Source organism: Rutidosis leptorrhynchoides, chromosome 1, assembly GCF_046630445.1.
Source record: "Rutidosis leptorrhynchoides isolate AG116_Rl617_1_P2 chromosome 1, CSIRO_AGI_Rlap_v1, whole genome shotgun sequence".
Taxonomy (NCBI): domain Eukaryota; kingdom Viridiplantae; phylum Streptophyta; class Magnoliopsida; order Asterales; family Asteraceae; genus Rutidosis; species Rutidosis leptorrhynchoides.
In genome coordinates, this window is record NC_092333.1 from 578500208 (window position 1) to 578519215 (window position 19008).

A 19008-nucleotide genomic window follows, 5' to 3' on the forward strand; every position below is an offset into this window, starting at 1 on the left:
TGCATCTTTACTGCTACATAAAACACCCAAAGGGCATTTCGGTTAACAGTTTACTGCAGTAAGATATAATAGTTAAGTTTGGTACGTTCTTCCAATGCCATTGACACTTTACTGCCACATAGGTAAAAACAAAATATGCAATGCATTATAATTGAACTGAATGAGAATACATATACTGTTAATTAACATCCTAATCAAAATAGGTGCATTAGAACATTACAAGGTGGTTAAAAAGTGAGTAGCAATCCAACAGGTAAGGTAATAGTTGGTGACACACATGCTTATAACTTAGCATGTCTACATATTCATAGATGAAAAGCTGGTTACAAAAGATGATACACATTCACTAAAATCTACAGGTTCCATTAGAATGTTCCCTCTTACCCTTACATAAACTGACCAATTATCGCGTTGAACGTGCATTCCAGTTTCTTCTTCTTGTCTGTTATCACGTCGGCTTCTGCTAGCTTATACATTTCAAGCCACAACATTGCACCACCAACCAAATCATCCATCTTACTCAAATCTTTCGGATTTAGCCTCTTCCTAATGCTGTCATTATTCACTCTTCTTTTCATGACATAAATGTAATACTCCAAATCATTATGGGCTTCCACTTTCTTTCTGTAGTTTTGATCCTCAACTTTGAATTTCTTTGCATTATTCAACATCTTGTCAATTTCTTTCTTTGAAAGACTTCTCTTATCATTGGCTATTTTGATGGTTCCCTTATGACCAGTAGTCAATTCCTCAGCAGAAACTTGCAAAATACCATTGACGTCAATTTTAAAACGAAGCTTTGCTTGTATAACACCCCTAGGGGCTGCAGGAATTTGAAGAGCAAATTGACCGAGATAAATGTTGTATGACGCTTTACTTCTCTCTCCCTGATAAACCGATATCCAAATATTAGGTTGATAGTCAAAAATTGTACTCACCATACGCTCTCTCATAACAGGTATGGGAGTGTTTTTTGGGATCATAACAGACATGAAATCCCCTAGTGCAGAATAACCAAGTGAAAGAGGGGCGACATCAGACAACATTAAATCTTGAACCATTTGGTTGCCCTGACCACTAAACTTTGCAGCCAAAACAGCTGCACCATACGCAACAGCCTCGTCAGGATTAATTGTCTTGCATAAGTCCTTACCTTCAAAAAACTCCTGTAACATTTGTTGAACTTTCAGAATCCTTGTGGACCCACCTACAAGAACCACCTCATCCACCATTTCCTTCTTCCATTTTGCATCTTCAAGACAATTTTGTACAATTCCCATACACTTATTAAACAAAGCCAAATTCAACTCCTCAAACTTAGCCCTGGTGATTTTACCTGAAAAATCAACACCATCATACAAGTAGTCAATTTCTACAGGAGTAAAAGTTGTTGAAGAGAGAATCCTCTTCGCCTTCTAGCAAGCCACCCGCAACCTCGCTAACGCTCTTGAATTCTTTCTAATATCTTTTTTTCTCTTTCCTGTTAAATTCAGCAACAAAGTAATCCACCATTTGATTATCAAAATCCTCACCCCCTAAATGAGTGTCACCACTAACAGCCTTAACCTCATACTTCCCTTTATTAATGGTAACAAGAGACACCTCAAATGTACCACCACCCAAGTCAAATATAACCACATTTCTAATTGTACCACCGATTTTTGATTTCTGTTCCAGACCCTAAGCTATAGCTGCTGCAGTCGGTTCACTGATCAAGCGCAAAACATTAAGGCCAGCAACAGTAGCTGCATCTTTAGTAGCTTGTCGTTGTAAATCATTAAAATAAGCGGGTACAGTGATCACTGCTGATGTCACATTGTCATTAAGGTATGTATCAGCTATCCCTTTCATCTTGGTTAGCACCATGGAAGAAATTTCTTCGGCAGAAAACAGCTTCTTAACACCCTGGTATGATACTTCAATCTTTGGCTTACCATTTTCTCCTTGTACAATCTTGAATGGCCAGACTTTCATGTCACTCTGTACGCTAGCATCAGCATAGATCCTTCCAATTAGTCTTTTAGCATCTGCAAAGTTCAACGGTCAACTAAGAGCATAATTAACGGTTGTAAAATTCGTTACACAGGGACTAAAAAAGATAACAGATATGGAGTACAAGGTTGTAAAAGTCGTTACAAGGTCGTAAATGAAACTTTAAAGAAGATATCAGATATACAAACTTACAATGTAATTAAAGTTGTTACATGGGACTAGTCAGTATATATGGACATTGTAGAGACTGAAAATACTTTACCACCGAGGCATTTGCCTGAGTGGTATGCGGTGGTGTTTAACACCCTCGCCGGGTAAGAGGTCCAGGGTTCGAACCTGGCTTCTGAATGACCAAATTAAACATGGACTGAAATAGGCTCCATTGAGGTCAGCCCAAAGGGAAGGTTTTACCGACCCGACCCGGGACTAAGGTCCGGCCCGCCTGCCCCTCGGGATGGTTTAAGGGTTCGGATCCCTGTGATCGTGGTTCGGGTTTCCTGCCCAAACGTGTGTGTGTGTGCAAATGATGACTAGGCTTCGGTCCGGACTGATGCAATCTTGCCGTTCAAAAAAAAAAAAAACAGAGACTGAAAATACTTTGACTTTATTTGACCTAATGTGACTAGAGGCGAATCCAGAATTTACAGTTGAGGGTGACTTACTCGACAATCAGATGATTACCAAATAAAGCTATATTAACACTATTTACAATTAACGTACGTTTAAAGTGATAAATGGGCCGATTGTAATTTAAATACGGATATATGAGACTTGAAAAGTTTGCCCATTTAATTTAGGACATAATATTATACTCCTATTTGATTTGATACTTGGGCGTTGAGAAGGCTTACAATTATTTATGCATAATTAAAAATTTAAACTTGGGTCTCTATTAGGCCTTGGGGAGGCTGAGCACTCCTCAGTCCCGTCTTGTCTTCGCCCCTTAATGTGACCCATTCTGATTGAACAGATCTGACTTTGACCTAATAAATCTGAATAAATTGCACTTCTGACTGAATTAATTGTCCAAGCCAGAAACTATTCGCGGACTATAAGTTGCAAAAATGTAACCATGAAGTAAATGCACAATTTAGATGATAATTAATAAGGTAACATAAAATATATAATTCAATGTAGGGCACCAAATTTTATACTTTATTAAGAAAATGGACTTTTTACCCTTTAAAGAGCAAAATTGAAGTAACAACAGTTATAAGGTGCAAACAAAAAAATATTCCCTAGCTTCGAACTTCTTTTTTCATTACCTACCTTTTTCTTGAAATTATTTTAAATAAGTAATTTGTCTTAGTATTAAACCATCGATGAACTATACTAACCAGATTACTTAAAAACTAAAGAAGTTTTTAAGTAACTGAGATGACTAAATATTTAAAAATGTTATACCGAAAATCGTGTTTGTAGCGTTCCTGGTGACTTGATTTTTTGCAGCGTCACCGATCAAACGTTGGGTGTCGGTTAAGCAACCAAGAGAGAGTGGTTCGGTTGCCTTGTTCATTAGGGATGACTTCAGTGTGATTGTTGAAATGTCCCGTTCATATTGATTATAAACGTTCCATATTAATTGATTTCGTTGCGAGGTTTTGACCTCTATATGAGACGTTTTTCAAAGACTGCATTCGAGTTTAGAACAAACCATAACCTTTAAAATATTACGACGATTATCAAATAATGATAATCTAAAATATAGCGTTTTTCACACGAGCATTACATAATGGTTTACAATAATATTACACATCAACATAAGTCTTCGAATGCAGTTTTTAAACAATATTATACAAGCATGGACTCCAAATCTTGTCCTTAATTTAGTATGCAATAGCGGAAGCTCTTAATAATCACCTGAGAATAAACATGCTTAAAACGTCAACAAAATTGTTGGTGAGTTATAGGTTTAACCTACATATTATCAAATCATAATAATAGACCACAAGATTTCTCATTTTTCATAAATATCATTACACTCGCAAGTGCATAAAAATCATTCATATGTTGAACACCTGTAACCGACGTTAACTTAATGCATAGAATATCCCCAAAACAGAACCTCTCGTCTGTATAATAATCTCAAAGTACTAAACCATCCATAACCTGAATGGGGGTTGTTAAGCTCAATAGATCTACCTTTAGGATTCGCGTCAATTAAGGGCCATTTCCCTAATTCTTAGGCTACCAGACTTGAAGGGCGATATTCGGTTTAATAATCCAACCATAGAATGTAGTTTCGCATACTTGTGTCTATTTTGTAAAACATTTATAAAACTGCATGTATTCTCATCCCAAAAATATTAGATTTTAAAAATGGGACTATAACTCACTTTCACAGATTTTTACTTCGTCGGGAAGTAAGACTTGGTCACTGATCGATTCACGAACCTATAACAAATATGTACATATATATCAAAGTATATGTTCAAAATATAATTGCAACATTTTTAATACATTATGATGTTTTAAGTTTATTAAGTCAGCTGTCCTCGTTAGTAACCTACAACTAGTTGTCCAAAGTTAGATGTACAGAAATAAATTTATATATATTATCTTGAATCAATCCACGACCCAGTGTATACACGTCTCAGGCTAGATCACAACTCAAAGTATATATATTTTTGGAATCAACTTCAACCCTGTATAGCTAACTCCAACATTACTGCATATAGAGTGTCTATGGTTGTTTCAAATAATATATATACATGGGTCGATATGATATGTCAAAACAATTGCATACGTGTCTATGGTATCCTAAGATTACATAATATATTAGAATACATATATAATACAATATAAGTTAGCTAGAATATGATTAATATAGATTTGTTACCAATTTTCACGTAGCTACAACAAGAAAAATTATCCAATCTTGTTTTACCCATAACTTCTTCGTTTTAAATCCGTTTTGAGTGAATCAAATTGCTATGGTTTTATATTGAACTCTATTTTATGAATCTAAACAGAAAAAGTATAGGTTTATAGTCGGAAATATAAGTTACAAGTCATTTTTGTAAGAGGTAGTCATTTCAGTCAAAAGAACGACGTCTTGATGACCATTTTGAAAAACATACTTTCACTTTGAGTTTAACCATGATTTTTTAATATAGTTTCATGTTCATAAGAAAAATCATTTTCCCAGAAGAACAACTTTTAAATCAAAGTTTATCATAGTTTTTAATTAACTAACCCAAAACAGCCCGCGGTGTTACTACGACGGCGTAAATCCGGTTTTACGGTGTTTTTCGTGTTTTCAGGTTTTAAATCATTAAGTTAGTATATCATATAGATATAGAACATGTGTTTAGTTGATTTTAAAAGTCAAGTTAGAAGTATTAACTTTTGTTTGCGAACAAGTTTAAAATTAACTAAACTATGTTCTAGTGATTACATGTTCAAATCTTCGAATAAGATAGTTTTATATGTATGAATCTAATGATGTTATGAACATCATTACTATCTCAAGTTTAGTAGGTAAACCTACTGGAAATGATAAGAAATGATCTAGCTTCAAAGGATCTTGGATGGCTTGAAAGTTCTTGAAGTAGAATCATGACACGAAAACAAGTTCAAGTAAGATTATCACTCGAATTAAGATAGTTATAATTATAGGAATTGAATCAAAGTTTGTATATGAGTATTAACTTGATTTAGAATGATATCTTACTATAAAAAACAAGGATTTCTTGAGGTTGGATGATCACTTTACAAGATTGGAAGTGAGCTAGTAAACTTGGAAGTATTCTTGATTTTATGAAACTAGAACTTGTAGAATTTATGAAGAACACTTAGAACTTGAAGATGGAACTTGAGAGAGATCAATTAGATGAAGAAAATTGAAGAATGAAAGTGTTTGTAGGTGTTTTTGGTCGTTGGTATATGGATTAGATATAAAGGATATGTAATTTTGTTTTCATGTAAATAAGTCATGAATGATTACTCATATTTTTGTAATTTTATGAGATATTTCATGCTAGTTGCCAAATGATGGTTCCCACATGTGTTAGGTGACTCACATGGTCTGCTAAGAGCTGATCATTGGAGTGTATATACCAATAGTACATACATCTAAAAGCTGTGTATTGTACGAGTACGAATACGGGTGCATACGAGTAGAATTGTTGATGAAACTGAACGAGGATATAATTGTAAGCATTTTTGTTAAGTAGAAGTATTTTGATAAGTGTCTTGAAGTCTTTCAAAAGTTTATGAATACATATTAAAACACTACATGTATATACATTTTAACTGAGTCGTTAAGTCATCGTTAGTCGTTACATGTAAGTGTTGTTTTGAAACCTTTAGGTTAATGATCTTGTTAAATGTTGTTAATCCATTGTTTATTAAATCAAATGAGATGTTAAATTATTACATTATTATGATATAATGATGTATTAATATATCTTAATATGATATGTATATACATTAAAATATCGTTACAACGATAATCGTTACATATATGCCTCGACTCAAAATTCTTAAGTTAGTAGTCTTGTTTTACATATGTAGTTCATTGTTAACATACTTAATGATATATATAATTATCATTTTATCATGTTAAATATAGTGTAACAATATCTTAATATGATACATATGTATTTAGTAAGACGTTGTAATAATGATAATCGTTATATATATCGTTTCGAGTTTCTTAACTTAGTAGTCTCATTTTTATGTATATAACTCACTGTTAATATACATATGGAGATACTTACTTATCATAATCTCATGTTAACTATATGTGTATCCATATATATATCATCATGTAGTTTTTATAAATTTTTAACGTTCATGAATCGCCAGTCAACTTGGGTGGTCAATTGTCTATATGAAACTCATTTCAAATAATCAAGTCTTAATAAGTTTGATTGCTTAACATGTTGAAAACATTTAATCATGTAAATAATAATTTCATTTAATATATATAAACACGGAAAAGTTCGGGTCACTACAGTACCTACCCGTTAAATAAATTTCGTCCCGAAATTTTAAGCAGTTGGAAGTGTTGACGTATCTTCTGGAAATAAGTGCGGGTATTTCTTGTTCATCTGATCTTCACACTCCCAGGTAAACTCGGGTCCTCTACGGGCATTCTATCAAACCTTAACAATTGGTATCTTGTTTTGCTTAAGTCTTTTAACCTCACGATCCATTATTTCTATGGGTTCTTCAATAAATTTAAGTTTTTCGTTGATTTGGATTTCGTCTAACAGAATAGTGAGATATTCTTTAGCAAAACACTTCTTCAGATTAGAGACATGAAAAGTGTTATGTACAGCCGCAAGTTGTTGAGGTAACTCCAGTTGGTAAGCTACTGATCCGACACGATCTATAATCTTGAATGGTCCAATGTACCTTGGATTTAGTTTCCCCCGTTTGCCAAATCGAACAACGTCTTTCCAAGGTGAAACCTTAAGCATGACCATCTCTCCAATCTCAAATTCTATATCTTTTCTTTTACTGTCCGCATAGCTCTTTTGTCGACTCTGGGCGATTTTCAATCGTTGTTGAATTTGGATGATTTTCTCGGTAGTTTCTTGTATTATCTCCGGACCCGTAATCTGTCTATCCCCCACTTCACTCCAAAAAATTGGAGACCTGCACTTTTTATCATAAAGTGCCTCAAACGGCACCATCTCAATACTCGAATGATAACTGTTGTTGTAGGAAAATTCTGCTAACGGTAGGTGTCGATCCCAACTGTTTCCGAAATCGATAACACATGCTCGTAGCATGTCTTCAACGGTCTGTATCGTCCTTTCACTCTGCCCATCAGTTTGTGGATGATAAGCAGTACTCATATCTAGACGAGTCCCCAATGCTTGTTGCAGTGTCTGCCAAAACCTTGAAACAAATCTGCCATCCCTATCAGAGATTATAGAGACTGGTATTCCATGTCTAGAGACAACTTCCTTCAAGTATAGACGTGCTAACTTCTCCATTTTGTCATCTTCTCTCATTGGCAGGAAGTGTGCTGACTTGGTGAGACGATCGACTATTACCCAAATAGTATCATAACCACTTGCAGTCCTTGGCAATTTAGTAATGAAATCCATGGTAATGTTTTCCCATTTCCATTCAGGAACTTCAGGTTGTTGGAGTAAACCTGATGGTTTCTGATGTTCAGCTTTGACCTTCGAACACGTCAAACATTCTCCTACATATTTAGCAATATCGGCTTTCATACCCGGCCACCAAAAGTGCTTATTGAGATCTTTGTACATTTTTCCTGCTCCGGGATGTATTGAGTATCTGGTTTTATGTGCTTCCTTAAGTACCATTTCTCTCACATCTCCAAACTTTGGTACCCAAATTCTATCAGCCCTATATCGGGTTCCGTCTTCCCGAATTTTAAGATGTTTCTCCGATCCTTTGGGTATCTCATTCTTCAACTTTCCTTCTTTTACAACCCCCAGTTGCGCCTCCTTTATTTGAGTAGTAAGGTTAGTACGAATAATTATGTTCATAGCTTTTACCCGTATAGGTTCTCTGTCCTTTCTACTTAAAGCGTCGGCTACCACATTCGCCTTCCCCGGGTGGTAACGAATCTCAAAGTCGTAGCCATTTAACAATTCAATCCACCTACGTTGCCTCATGTTTAGTTGTTTCTGATCAAATATATGTTGGAGACTTTTGTGGTCGGTATATATAATACTTTTGACCCCATATAAGTAATGCCTCCAAGTCTTTAATGCAAAAACAACAGCGCCCAATTCTAAATCGTGAGTCGTATAATTTTGCTCGTGAATCTGCAATTGTCTAGACGCATAAGCAATTACTTTCATTCGTTGCATTAATACACAACCGAGACCTTGCTTTGAGGTGTCACAATATATCACAAAATCATCATTCCCTTCAGGCAATGACAATATAGGTGCCGCAGTTAGCTTTTTCTTCAACAGTTGGAACGCTTCCTCCTGTTCATCCTTCCATTCAAATTTCTTTCCTTTATGCGTTAATGCAGTCAAGGGTTTTGCTATTTTGGAATAATCTTGGATGAATCTTCTATAGTAACCAGCTAATCCTAAAAATTGACGTATATGCTTCGGAGTTTTCGGGGTTTCCCAGTTTACAACGGTTTCAATCTTTGCCGGATCAACCTGAATACCTTCTTTGCTCACAACATGTCCGGGGAATTGAACTTCTTTCAACCAAAATGCACACTTTGAAAACTTAGCGTACAGTTTTTCTTTCCTCAACAATTCCAATACTTTCCTTAAATGTTCTTCATGCTCTTGATCATTCTTTGAGTAAATAAGTATGTCATCGATGAAGACAGTGACAAACTTGTCAAGATATGGTCCACACACTCTGTTCATGAGGTCCATGAACACAGCTGGTGCATTAGTCAAACCAAACGTCATAACCATAAACTCGTAATGACCATATCGCGTCCTGAAAGCAGTCTTCGGAATATCATCCTCCTTTACCCGCATTTGATGATATCCGGAATGTAAATCGATCTTCGAATAAACCGACAAGCCTTGCAGTTGATCAAATAAGTCGTCGATTCTCGGTAGTGGGTAACGGTTCTTGATGGTAAGTTTGTTCAACTCTCAGTAGTCGATACACAACCTGAATGTACCATCCTTATTTTTGACAAACAAAACAGGAGCTCCCCATGGTGATGTACTTGGTCGTATGAAACCACGCTCTAGAAGTTCTTGTAATTGGCTTTGAAGTTCCTTCATTTCACTGGGTGCGAGTCTGTATGGAGCACGAGCTATTGGTGCAGCTCCCGGTACAAGATCTATTTGAAATTCAACGGATCGGTGTGGAGGTAATCCCGGTAATTCTTTCGGAAATACATCGGGAAATTCTTTTGCGACGGGAACATCATTGATGCTCTTTTCTTCAGTTTGTACTTTCTTGACGTGTGCTAGAATAGCATAGCAACCCTTTCTTATTAGCTTTTGCACCTTCAAATTACTAATAAGATTTAGCTTCGCGTTGCTCTTTTCTCCGTACACCATTAAGGGTTTTCCTTCATCTCGTACAATGCGAATTGCATTGTTGTAACATACGATCTCTGCTTTCACCTCTTTCAACCAGTCTATGCCGATTATCACATCAAAACTCCCTAACTCTACTGGTATCAAATCAATCTTAAACGTTTCGCTACCCAGTTTAATTTCTCGATTCTGACATATATTATCTGCTGCAATTAATTTACCATTTGCTAATTCTAGTATAAACTTATTATCTAAAGGCGTCAATAGACAACTTAATTTAGCACAGAAATCCTTACTCATATAGCTTCTATCCGCACCCGAATCAAATAAAACATAAGCAGATGTATTGTCAATAAGAAACGTACCCGTAACAAGCTCCGGGTCTTCCTGCGCTTCAACTGCATTAATGTTGAAGACTCTTCCTCGGCCTTGCCCATTATTATCCCCCTGATTTGGACACATATTTTTGTAATGGCCCTTCTTCCCGCATCCGAAACAGGTAATGTCGGCATAACTTGTTCCGGCATTATTTGTTCCCTTAGCCATTGATCCGTAGATTTCGCACTTTGTTACACCATGGCCCTTTCTATTACACTTAGTACACACTGTTGTACAGAGCCCAGTTAGATGGTATCCTTCACATCTCTGGTAGAATTTCTGCCTCTTGTTGTTATTGTTGGGATTGTTGTTGTTGAGGTTGTTATTATTTTTGAAACGGTTATTGTAGTTGTTGCTGGGGTGGTTGTTGTTGTTGTTGCATTTGTTGTTGCGAAAATTAGTGCGATTGTAGTTGTGATTGTTAGGTTGATTATTGAAATTGTGACCCTTGTCACTAGTTTCTTCCCATTTTCTCTTGACTTGTTTCGTATGGGCTTCTTCGGCCGCCTGTTCTTTAATCCTTTTCTCAATTTGATTTATAAGTTTATGAGCCATTCGACTTGCCTTTTGTATAGAGGCGGGCTTGTATGAACTTATATCCTCTTGGATCCTTTCCGGTAACCCTTTTACAAATGCGTCAATTTTCTCTTCTTCATCTTCGAACACTCCCGGACACAATAAACACAACTCGGTGAATCATCGTTCGTATGTGGTGATATCGAATCCCTTCGTTCGTAATTCTCTAAGCTCTGTCTTGAGCTTATTGACTTCGTTTCTGGGACGGTACTGCTCATTCATCAAGTGTTTGAATGCTGACCACGGTAGTGCATAAGCAGCATCTTGTCCCACTTGTTCGAGGTAGGTATTCCACCATGTTAACGCAGTACCTGTGAAGGTATGCGTGGCGTACTTTACCTTATCTTCCTCAGCACATTTGCTTATAGCAAACATAGATTCGACCTTTTCGGTCCATCATTTCAGTCCGACTGGTCCTTCAGTTCCATCGAATTCCAGAGGTTTACATGCAGTGAAAGCCTTATAGGAGCATCCTACACGGTTTTCTGTGGAGTTAACTCCACTGCTAGACCCTGAGTTATTTTTGTTTTGCATTGCAGCCTGTACTGAGGCTATATTTGCTGCAAGGAAAACACGGAAATCTTCCTCACTCATGTTCAAATTCCGATGAGTAGTCGGTGCCATTTCCTTCAAAAATAGCCAAAAAAATTAAGTTAATCATATAGAATATTAAGAGTAGTCAATAGTTTTCTGTAGCATAACATGAACTCATTTATAAAAGCTTTTTCTTCATATTAGCGTTTTATAAGTTTTAATTCGGGTAATACCTACCCGTTAAGTTCATACTTAGTAGCTAACATACAATTCAACTACTACAATTCTATATGAAAACTGATTATAATAATATTTCACATTCAAACTTTTATACAATATTTTGCAAACTTACAATACCGCTATTTTAAATATAGCATGAAATATAGAACATAAAAACTCTGATACAAAACAGTTGCGAAGACAATTCTAGTTAATACGCAAGTCGTTCAACAAAGGCAATAAAGACACGTAATTCATACGTCCAGAAACAAGTCATGCATTCTGGTTTTATTAAGACTACTTCCCATCCTTGGTCTTGTGGAACATAACCGTTGTGACCGTTAACAAGACAGCATATTGTAATGTCGTCAAAAGGACGAGGGTTTCGTAATGTCCAACAGCCCCGTAATAATCTAAAAACCCTGTTTCTCACCTCAACTACTGAATCCGTCACTTGTGGGAAGGTTTTATTTAAAAGTTGCAATCCGATGTTCTTTTTCTCACTTTAGTAAGAAGCGAACATCACTAACACGTAAGCATAACATGCTTCTTTATGTTGCATGTTAGAAGCTCTTTCTAACTCACGAAATCCTATGTTGGGATATGTTGAGTCAAAATAGGTTCTTAACCCGTAGCGTAAAATTGCATTTGGGTTCCCCGCATTTAACGCTTTAAAGAAAACACGGCGTAACTTACGGTCTCCCCAATGTGATATACCCCACCTATCAAAGGAAAGCCTTTTATAAACTAAGGCATTTTCGAAAAGTCTTTCAAATGTTTGACAAGTTAATTTTGCCATAACTAAATGTGCTGATGAATTCTGACCGACTCTAGACAAGATTTCCTCAATCATATCCTCTGGTAGGTCTTCTAAAATATTCGGTTGTCTACCCTTAACGTCCATTTTGTTTTTATACTATAAAATAGACAAGGATTAGATTTGTAAAAGATAATTAACAAACAATACAAGCAATTTTTACATAGAACATAAAAGTACAAGCACAATGCAATACATATAATACACAACATGATTACAACCCTCTAATCTGAATCACTGGTTTCTTCTTCTTCGGACTTGGTTCATTTTCCTAATTTTCTAGGAATATATGATGTTCCTCTAATACGAGCCGTCATTTTCCATAATGGTTTAGAAAAACCTAGTGGTTTAGAGGTTCCCGGGTCATTGTTACATTTTAGGAAATACGGATGTTGTCGATACATATAAAGTTCATCGGGGTTGGAATCGGGTTTCTCTATTTTTATACCTTTTCCCTTATTATTTTCTTTCGCTTTATTAAATTGGGTCGAGGTAATTTCTATAACATCATCGGAATCCTCATCGGGATCCGATTCATCGAAAAATTGGTAATCCTCCCAATATTTTGCTTCCTTGGCGGAAACACCATTGACCATTATTAACTTTGGTCCGTTGGATGACGATTTTCTTTTATTTAATCGATTTACTATAGGTATCAATATTTCTTCCTCCGGAACCTCTTCTTCTTCTGGTTCCTCCTCTTCCGATTCCTCCTCTTCCGGTTCCTCCTCTTCCGGTTCCTCTTCGGGAATTTGTGAATCTTCCCAAAATATATTTAATTCTTCATTATTATTAGGTGAATCAATGGGATTTGTACTAGAGGTACACATCTATCACACAATATCAAACACGTTAAGAGATTAATATATCACATAATATTTACATGTTAATAATATATAGTTTCCAACAAAAAAATGTTAAGCAATCGTTTTTGAAGAAAAACACGGTCGAAGTCCAGACTCACTAATGCATCCTAACAAACTCGGTAAGACACACTAATGCAATTTTCTGGTTCTCTAAGACCAACGCTCGGATACCAACTGAAATGACCCGTTCATATTGATTATAAACGTTCCATATTAATTGATTTCGTTGCGAGGTTTTGACCTCTATATGAGACGTTTTTCAAAGACTGCATTCGAGTTTAGAACAAACCATAACCTTTAAAATATTACGACGATTATCAAATAATGATAATCTAAAATATATCGTTTTTCACACGAGCATTACATAATAGTTTACAATAATATTACACATCAACATAAGTCTTCGAATGCAGTTTTTAAACAATATTATACAAGCATGGACTCCAAATCTTGTTCTTAATTTAGTATGCAACAGCGGAAGCTCTTAATAATCACCTGAGAATAAACATGCTTAAAACGTCAACAAAATTGTTGGTGAGTTATAGGTTTAACCTACATATTATCAAATCATAATAATAGACCACAAGATTTCTCATTTTTCATAAATATCATTACACTCGCAAGTGCATAAAAATCATTCATATGTTGAACACCTGGTAACCGACATTAACTTAATGCATAGAATATTCCCAAAACAGAACCTCTCGTCTGTATAATAATCTCGAAGTACTAAACCATCCATAACCTGAATGGGGGTTGTTAAGCCCAATAGATCTATCTTTAGGATTCGCGTCAATTAGGGGCCATTTCCCTAATTCTTAGGCTACCAGACTTGAAGGCCGATATTTGGTTTAATAATCCAACCATAGAATGTAGTTTCGCATACTTGTGTCTATTTTGTAAAACATTTATAAAACTGCATGTATTCTCATCCCAAAAATATTAGATTTTAAAAATGGGACTATAACTCACTTTCACAGATTTTTACTTCGTCGGGAAGTAAGACTTGGCCACTGGTCGATTCACGAACCTATAACAAATATGTACATATATATCAAAGTATGTTCAAAATATAATTACAACATTTTTAATACATTATGATGTTTTAAGTTTATTAAGTCAGCTGTCCTCGTTAGTAACCTACAACTAGTTGTCCAAAGTTAGATGTACAGAAATAAATTTATATATATTATCTTGAATCAATCCACGACCCAGTGTATACACGTCTCAGGCTAGATCACAACTCAAAGTATATATATATTTGGAATCAACCTCAACCCTGTATAGCTAACTCCAACATTACTGCATATAGAGTGTCTATGGTTGTTCCAAATAATATATATACGTGGGTCGATATGATATGTCAAAACAATTGCATACGTTTCTATGGTATTCCAAGATTACATAATATATTAGAATACATGTATAATAAAATATAAGTTAGCTAGGATATGATTAATATAGATTTGTTACCAATTTTCACGTAGCTACAACAAGAAAAATTATCCAATCTTGTTTTACCCATAACTTCTTCGTTTTAAATCCGTTTTGAGTGAATCAAATTGCTATGGTTTCATATTGAACTCTATTTTATGAATCTAAATATAAAAAGTATAGGTTTATAGTCAGAAATATAAGTTACAAGTCGTTTTTGTAAGAGGTAGTCATTTCAGTCGAAAGAACGACGTCTTGATGACCATTTTGAAAAACATACTTCCACTTTGAGTTTAACCATGATTTTTGGATATAGTTTCATGTTCATAAGAAAAATCATTTTCCCAGAAGAAAAACTTTTAAATCAAAGTTTATCATAGTTTTTAATTAACTAACCCAAAACAGCCCGCGGTGTTACTACGACGGCGTAAATCCGGTTTTACGGTGTTTTTCGTGTTTCCAGGTTTAAATCATTAAGTGAGCATATCATATAGATATAGAACATGTGTTTAGTTGATTTTAAAAGTCAAGTTAGAAGGATTAACTTTTGTTTGCGAACAAGTTTAGAATTAACTAAACTATGTTCTAGTGATTACATGTTCAAATCTTCGAATAAGATAGTTTTATATGTATGAATCGAATGATGTTATGAACATCATTACTACCTCAAGTTTAGTAGGTAAACCTACTGGAAGTGACAAGAAATGATCTAGCTTCAAAGGATCTTGGATGGCTTGAAAGTTCTTGAAGTAGAGTCATGACACGAAAACAAGTTCAAGTAAGATTATCACTCGAATTAAGATAGTTATAATTATAGGAATTGAATCAAAGTTTGTATATGAGTATTACCTTGATTTAGAATGATATATTACTATAAACAACAAGGATTTCTTGAGGTTGGATGATCACTTTACAAGATTGGAAGTGAGCTAGTAAACTTGGAAGTATTCTTGATTTTATGAAACTAGAACTTGTAGAATTTATGAAGAACACTTAGAACTTGAAGATGGAACTTGAGAGAGATCAATTAGATGAATAAAATTGAAGAATGAAAGTGTTTTTAGGTGTTTTTGGTCGTTGGTATATGGATTAGATATAAAGAATATGTAATTTTGTTTTCATGTAAATAAGTCATGAATGATTACTCATATTTTTGTAATTTTATGAGATATTTCATGCTAGTTGCCAAATGATGGTTCCCACATGTGTTAGGTGACTCACATGGGCTGCTAAGAGCTGATCATTGGAGTGTATATATCAATAGTACATACATCTAAAAGCTGTGTATTGTACGAGTACGAATACGGGTGCATACGAGTAGAATTGTTGATGAAACTGAACGAGGATGTAATTGTAAGCATTTTTGTTAAGTAGAAGTATTTTGATAAGTGTCTTGAAGTCTTTCAAAAGTGTATGAATACATATTAAAACACTACATGTATATACATTTTAACTGAGTCGTTAAGTCATCGTTAGTCGTTACATGTAAGTGTTGTTTTGAAACCTTTAGGTTAATGATCTTGTTAAATGTTGTTAATCCATTTTTTATTAAATCAAATGAGATGTTAAATTATTACATTATCATGATATAATGATGTATTAATATATCTTAATATGATATATATACATTAAAATGTCGTTACAACGATAATCGTTACATATATGCCTCGATTCAAAATTCTTAAGTTAGTAGTCTTGTTTTACATATGTAGTTCATTGTTAACATACTTAATGATATATATAATTATCATTTTATCATGTTAAATATAGTGTAACAATATCTTAATATGATACATATGTATTTAGTAAGACGTTGTAATAATGATAATCGTTATATATATATCGTTTCGAGTTTCTTAACTTAGTAGTCTCTTTTTTATGTATATAACTCATTGTTAATATACATATGGAGATACTTACTTATCATAATCTCATGTTAACTATATGTATATCCATATATATATATATCATCATGTAGTTTTTACAAATTTTTAACGTTCATGAATCGCCAGTCAACTTGGGTGGTCAATTGTCTATATGAAACTCATTTCAAATAATCAAGTCTTAATAAGTTTGATTGCTTAACATGTCGAAAACATTTAATCATGTAAATAACAATTTCATTTAATATATATAAACATTGAAAAGTTCGGGTCACTACAATTGTTTTGCCAAACAGCAACACACAAGTACACACGAGTAGGGGAGAAGTTGTAATGTGGTCCAGCGGTTGGTGGCCTGCCTCCTTTAGGGGAGGTCAGGAGTTCGACCCCCGTTGGCTACATATTAAAAACACAATTTCATCTCTGCCATGAAGTATACACTCATGGCACCTTTCCCATATCGTTTGCGGGGTAAAGGGGAGGGGGTTTTACTTGGCCGTGCCCTTGGATCGGTTTCAAGGTTTCCTCCCGGGCAGCAATGAGGGCGGGGTTATTATCGCTGCATCGGCATAGTCGAAACGGGAGATGATCGCAACAGGTGGTTTAGTCCCCCTCGGATGATCCTAATCGCTGTTCAAAAAAAAAAAAAAAACACGAGTAGGTTGTCCCTAAATCGATTCCGATCGCCAAACTATCACTTCTTCCCTCCATTTTATCAACACCTGAAATGTAATGTTAGGTAGGAGGGTTTTTTACTTTATTGACGTTCGAAATTCTTCATAAGATGTCTGAGGTAAATGAATTCGTGGTCTATTGATATATGGGCTAATAGGAAATTCTAAAGTCCAATTAAATAATTACTAAATGGGCTTTGGGCGAAAATTTGTGGTCAACATACAGATACAACCATGAATACCCATGTTAACACGCAAACACATACCATGAAACTCACTTTCGCGTTTGTTTGAGCAAAAATTCTTACAATCCGAGGTATAAAAGGTGTTGATCAAGAAGTTGGACAATTGAAACATCCTCTATAATGACTAACAATGAGGTAAAAATCACTTTTCTAAGTTTTTAATTCATTATTATTTGTTATAGACATTTTGTCGAACACTTGGTGTGCGCTTAGGTTTAAATTGTAATGGTGATTTTGTGTGGTTGTATGTAATATATATATGTATTGTAAGTATTGTTATCTGTTGTTCATGTTTTTTAGCCTTATATATTTGTTCATAGATTGAATGCATCTTGGTGGAACTGTGATCAGGTAACTATAATCTTATTGTTACGCTTATTTTTAAGTTACCATAGTTTTTACCTGAAAATGGTCCAAATATGAAGTTGTTGAAACAGTTATTTGTCCATGTACATTTTCAAATTGGCAAACACTATATGTTGCTGGAGTGGGAGATCAACATGCATACTGTCAGGATATATGACAGTTTGCAAACATGTATGAAGGTAGAGCGAAAAAAGTTGGTCCAGAACTTGAGTACATGTCCCATTATTTGTAGGGGATCAAATTTTGGGAAATAGAGGATATAGACCTGGAAACACCGGAAGATATGGATAATCTTCCCTTGATGACCAAGATGGTTGACGTTCCATAACAGGAGGGTAGATTGGGCAACTGTGGCGTGTGGGTTTGCCTACACATGAAGAGAATTACGTGTAACCGCGACTACAACATATAAAAGCCCCTCAACCGAGTTGCTATAACGTACAGATATAGGATGACAAATATGTTATACAGAGCCCGATATGATGTAAAGAAGGCTGACTCGTCCCCGCCCGTAAAGAACAAGATGAAGAATGCTAAGTAGTTTAATGGTAGTGGTTTTTAGTAGTTAGTTGTAATTAACAGTTTCATTGACGGTTCTAATTACCAATTGTATATCATGTAATTACTTGAAAAATTATATTATGATAGTTTAATGGTGTTGCATCTGGTGGGCCTAAAGTGGCCCAAGTGCAGAATGTTGTGCCTACATGTGTTGCTTCTAGTGGGCATGAAGTGGCCCAAGTGTAGAATGCTATTTCTACAGAGGAAGAATCTCAGGGGTCTAAACTTCCGTTTGTTGAGAGAATAGGAATTTCAATTAAGGAGAAGAAGAGAAAGTTGAATGACCTCCCAAAGAGCCGGTGTGATGATTTTGCATCCAAAGCAAAGTGGCGATTGAATAGAAAGTGTACAAGGTTGAAAGAAAAAGATGTTTCGGGCGAAACATCATTTTCACTTAAAGATAATGCGGATGATTTAATGTGGGGCGAGGCAATTCAAAGGACGTTCTTGGATTCTAATGATGGGTGCTCTTCAGATCGTGAACATGTTGGTTTTTTCCAACAAT

General features: G+C 35.1%; 1 pseudogene; it reads right to left on the minus strand.

Moving 5' to 3' along the window:
• Positions 1–386: 386 nt before the first annotated feature.
• Positions 387–17577, minus strand: LOC139845567 (heat shock cognate 70 kDa protein-like; annotated as a pseudogene).
• Positions 17578–19008: the final 1431 nt, after the last annotated feature.